The sequence below is a fragment of the Panicum hallii genome, chromosome 4 (assembly GCF_002211085.1).
Source record: "Panicum hallii strain FIL2 chromosome 4, PHallii_v3.1, whole genome shotgun sequence".
Classification (NCBI taxonomy): Eukaryota; Viridiplantae; Streptophyta; class Magnoliopsida; order Poales; family Poaceae; genus Panicum; species Panicum hallii.
The window spans coordinates 14,072,449-14,078,448 of record NC_038045.1 but is presented as its reverse complement, the minus strand read 5'-3'; positions in this window follow the sequence as shown (position 1 = coordinate 14,078,448).

Below are 6,000 nucleotides of genomic sequence, written 5' to 3'. Positions count from 1 at the left end.
TAGAATCTTTAATCAAACATCATCTTTGATAGTCACAAAGTTGCTCTTGTTACTCTATGTGGCAAAGGGATTAAGCAGTCTCAATCTCCGCGAGAAACGGACGATTCCTGAATCGAATTTCAAAACCTTGCAAGGGTAAACCTAACTCACACGCTTGGAACACCAAAGGGTCGTTCCTAAGCAACCGTTTTCCTTTCATTCCGACTCATGTATCAGGGCCACCACAAGCGACTGTAGGACCATACGCACTTCCAGAGTGCAGGACGTACGTCTGTAGCACGACTACAAAACCCGTACTCCTGGTTGCCCAGCAACACGTATACCTACACGTCGAAACAAGTAACCACAAGAAGCAAATACATGTGGTGGGGGGTATGTCCACTCCTCGGGCCGATTGGTTACTAGGCTTACCGCTTACCATATTTCACGGCATGTGGCTAGTACTTTCAATCGCTTAACTACCGCTACCACACACTGCGGCCTTATCCAGTTCAACAACACAGACGGGGTATCATCTCAACCATAATACCTCACAAAACTTCCATCCGTCATCCTTATAGTGATAACAGGAATGTAAACATTACAATTCCTAGGTCGCGCGAGTGACAAGAAATCACTCGACTTCTACCGGTCCTATAAGCAGAGCAGCTATTCGGACTCAAGTTCTAGTGTTCAATACATCGGTTCCTGGAATTATGCAACTAGGGTTCCAAACAATTCCTAAGAACTTAATGCATAAAGATATATATAAATAATATAGTTCGCAGTGTAAATAAAGTAAGGGTTATGTCCGGGGCTTGCCTTCGCTGGTGGGGCTGGGGTCAGTCAAGTTAATATCTTCCGAACCTTAGTTCGGGGCTTCAGAGAATTCCGCGACGAGGTTCCCGGGGTCTTCAGGACAAACTCCTTCTGGTTCCGGGATTAGCTGGTAATCTCCGTCGGCGAGAGTGGCCGAGTCTATATAACGTGCAAAAGTATAAATTATGGAATGCATATACTTTTAATTTAATTCACAATAAAGTTGCAATCCAAATAAAAGAATATTACATTCCGACAAATAACCTAACTACCCTGCACTGGGCAGTCATTTATTGGGTATTACTTGTTTTATCTAAACCCATTAAACAACAGGGTTGATTACACTAATCTTCTAACTAGTGGCATAGGGTAACAGGTTGGGGTGTGTTTCTAATAATTATATTAAATAACTTTAGTTATTTGTTATATTAATTATTTATATGAAACTTATGTTACTATTACATTATGGACTAATTAAACTATGTCCAATTTGTTTGAAACCAAATCTTTGGTTGGAAATCTAATAACAGGTTATACTATTAAAGAACAGTACCCTAAAATATTTTCAGAATATTTAGTGCAATAAATAAATCACAACAGTTAACTTAAGTAAACTACATAGATAACTTGAATGAATTTTACAGAGCAAGATACTTCAAAACAGGAGCTACAAAAATTACTGAGCATAGATTGATATTAGATACATTTACTGCAGTTTTATCGGAATTTTATTCTAAAAGGAACTAAGCCACAAAATTAAATAAGATCAAAATTGAGATTTCAAGATGCAATTATAACTGGAGTTTTACACTAAAACTAGGGTTCCAAATTTAAGGACATCATATACTACTCAAGACTAGTATTCCAGAAAAGTTTCATAATTTTTCATGCATAATAATTATTACTTATGAATTACCTTTGAATTTAAGTTTGAAACTTATAACTCAAGTTATATTAGGGTTCTGATTCTCAAATTTTTATGATGGATCATACTTATAAAGATCTAGTTATGGTAGAAATTTCATCCATAAATATGCACAGATGCTTTTGAAATTAACTTGTGAAGGTTTCTTTAACATATAACAAAGGTAGCAAAATATTCTAGCTAGAGGGCTGATTTAAGCCTCAAAAATTTACACAAGGCTACTCAAACCATATGTAACACATGCTCCAAAAATTAACAGCAGCAAGGCTATGGATCAGAAGATTCAATTAAAGCATCCCTTTACTTGTATTTAAAATACAGAACAAACTATGCATTTTCATAGCATGATTATGAAATAAAAATTGTATAATTCATCACAAGGATTCTAACCCAACAAGTTTGGTATTTTTCTGATTTTTTTATAATTTTCTACACATTTTTGAAGTTCACAGCAGGAATTAAAGAAGACTTAAACAAGCTTTACAGAATAGCCCCTAGATTTAGCACAAACCCCCCTGAAATTTCCTATTCTTCTCCAACAGAGTCCCTGGCCGTGGTCAGAGAGGGGAAACAGAAATTGACCGACCAAATCCGGTGAGCTCGGGTCACGGCGGCGAGGGAAGAGAGGGGGATTAGCTAGAGGAAATCGGGGGCTACCTTGGGAGGTGCTTGATTGGGCTTCTAGGGTTGTGTAGTGGCCTGCCCGCGTGGAGCAGACGGCCGGCGGCGGGAATGGCCTCGGCGGCGGCACTGCGGGCAAGCTGGGCGGCGATGGCCGGGTTTAACAGCTTCAGGGAACCAGGGGAGAGCTTCTACTATGGTTGGCTTGGGTGGAGGAGGGCTGTAGGGGTGGGTCCACGGTGGCGTCGAGTTCACCGGGGTTGCGGGGAAATGGCGATGGTGTTCCGAGGTCTAGGGGCGAGGAAATGGCGAGCTAACGGAAGGAATGAGTCGCGGGGATCCTTGCGGTACTGATGCGCCCACAAGATAGAGCTCGGGGGCTCCCGTGCTTCCTCCACGCGGAGGGGCGGCGAACAGAGAGAGGCCGGCGTTCAGGTGGCGCTGGCAGTGCCAGAACATCGTGGCACTCGGCGAGGAGGCCAGCAAAGGGAATTAGGAACGGCAGCAGGACTGTGGGCGACGCGTGGAAGGAAAACCCAGCAGGAGATGGCGCTCGGGGTACTGCGCCGGCGGTGAGCGGCGGTTGCAGAAGCGAAGCAGAGGGGGAAGCGGTGGTGACAGAGGAAGAAGAAGCAGGCAGGAGTCAGAAGGACTTGTTTGGAATATTAGAAATTTCTAGGGACTCCTCTGTAAAGAAGGATTTCCCATTGATGCAAAATCCTAGTGAGAAAAATGTCTAAAGCAAACTTGTAAAGAATTTCAAACCCTACAATAATGCTTTAAGGTTCAAGTTCAAAATCTCAAAGGATATAGTTTTATTTTAAATTTTTGAACCCAACTCAATTTGTAAAGTTTTTATTATAATTCAAACAAAATGCTTTAATGCTTAGGGCTTTTTTTGCAAGATTGCATGCAGTGTAATCATGCCTAACCTTTTTACACTTTAGCCCTTAAGTAAATCTGAGTTTTACCTTTATCTTTCAACCATTTCACATGTAAACCCTTATACCTTTGTGTTAATTACACATAGATCCTTAGTTTCCAACAAAAGTCTATTTTTCTTAGGTTTTACTTAACTTTTGCACTTTTCTTCTCTACAATCATTTAGGTTTGACACTTAATAATATATTTACCTAATTACACTCAAGGACTTTTACAACTCACAATTTACAGATATACCCCTAGTTACCTGAATGTTACAATCTTCTCTGAAATAAGGTGCCTTGCCAACCTTGAGCAGTCCACGGATCTCCTGCAGCTTCTTATCATCTTTCTGATGCTGCCTGATCTCCGCCTCTAGATTGGGTTCTGCCTCGAATGATGCAGTCAAGGCATGATGCAAGAAACCAAGTCTCAACTGCTCAAATTCCTCGCATAACTCCTGAGGCATCTGAAAAGCCACGGCCATGTTAACATAGCTCTTCCTGCTTAGAGCATCCGCTACAACATTTGCCTTGCCCGGATGATAGTGAATCTCCAGGTCATAATCCTTGACCAACTCTAGCCATCTTCTCTGCCGCATGTTCAACTCATTCTGAGTGAAAATGTACTTGAGGCTCTTGTGATCGGTGTAAATATCACACCTTTGCCCAAACAAGTAATGCCTCCATATCTTCAGAGCATGCACAACTGCGGCTAACTCCAGATCATGTGTGGGATAATTTAGCTCGTGCCGGCGCAACTGTCGCGAGGCATAAGCTATCACTCTGCCTTCCTGCATCAGGACGCAACCAAGACCATCCCTCGAAGCATCACAATACACTGTGAACGTCTTGCTTTAGTCTGGCAGAGTAAGGACTGGTACCGTAGTCAACCTCTTCTTCAGCTCCTTGAAGGCCTTCTGACGCTCATCAGTCCAAGAGAAGTCCACACCCTTCTCTAGCAAGGAAGTCAAAGGCTTCGCAATCTTGGAGAAATTCTCGATGAACCTCCGATAATATCCTGCTAAGCCCAGAAAAGAGCGGACTTCCTTCACCGTCTGTGGTACCACCCAGTCAAGCACATCCTTCACCTTCCCGGGGTCCACAGCAATACCTCCCTTGGAGATGACATGACCGAGGAATGGGACCTCGTCAATCCAGAATTCGCACTTGCTGAGCTTGGCATACAGCTTGTGCTCTCTGAGCCTCTGCAACACAAGCCTCAGATGTTTCTCATGCTCTGCCTCTGACTTGGAATATACCAGGATATCATCAATGAATATCACCACAAAGGTGTCCAGATAATCCATAAAAACCTTGTTCATCAGATGCATGAAGAAAGCCGGAGCATTGGTCAAGCCAAAGGATATGACCGTATACTCGTATAGCCCATACTTGCAGGTGAATGCCGTCTTCGAAATATCCTCAGGATGAATCTTCAGCTGGTGATAACCTAAACGCAGATCAATCATCGAGAATACACAATGTCACACCCGATTTATAAAGAACATAAATCGAGCAATCATATATGCGCCAGGATCAAGTCACGCATATATACAACAGAATCATCAAGATATCACAACACATATCACGAATAAATTAATATAAATCATAAATAAATCGTAAATGAATCATTTTATTACAACCGAATCAAGAATCGGTTCAAGAGTTGCGGAAGCGTAAAAGAGATACATGAAGAGTAGGGCGCCACAGGGACGTCGACTGGGAGACAAATGCCTAGAAGTTGTCGAAGCCGCTGACGTAGTCCTCCACGTTGCCGGGCACTGAGCAGCAGTCGAAGATATCCGAAATAGAATAGAAGAGTAGAGTTGCAAGTGTGAGTACAAACTAGTACTCAACAAGTATAACACAAACTATGAGGCTCTAGGCTAGCTGACTCAACTGCATTAGCTTTTAGTCTTGGCAATTTTTTATTAAAACTATTTACTATAAGTGGATGAATTACCATAACCCAGGTTGCATAAGAAATTAATCAGTATTAATTAAGAACTACTGAGAACCATCCAAACCAAAACCACCCGGGGAACCACCCGGAGGATCTGGGCCGCTCATGACTGTGAGCACAGCTGATATATCAGTTTTACACCCTCGAGAGGTTGCACAACTTTACCCACAAGTCATGAGCTACGCTAGTTGTTCATCACACTTCCTTAGGTGAGATGGCTAGCAAGCACACTACGAGACCGTTACAAAGGACCACGTTGGTAAGGTGTAACCGCTAAGTTTTCTGGATCAGCGACGATGGGGCCCACCTCCGGGGGTACAAGACACACAACACAGACCAAGCCGGAGGAGCAGGGACCATTGAAGCTTACCACCCCTCTTGCCCACGCAGGTAAGTTACTCCCGAACCAAAATGACCTAATTAATAAGTCAAGACCGTCCCATTCCAGTCTTGTGGTTGCGCGGTTGTCCCAGGTTGTCGCTCTACGAACCGGTCCTTATGGAGAGTGGCCAACCAAGCACTAAGCACCGTGCTGGCCCCCTAAACCATGTTTCTATCAAAAACATCTTTTAAGGAGACGTGAACCACTCAAGCACACAGCACAGAGGGCCACTCTCAGGATTAAGTTGCATAAGACCATTAATCAAATTTAATTAAAAAGGACCAAGATATGTTATAGCGCAGCAACCTAGCACAACTAACCAAAATGCAACCCAAAGGATATATATATAGGATATAAAGTGGCTAGGAAATCCTTATAGGCATACAGA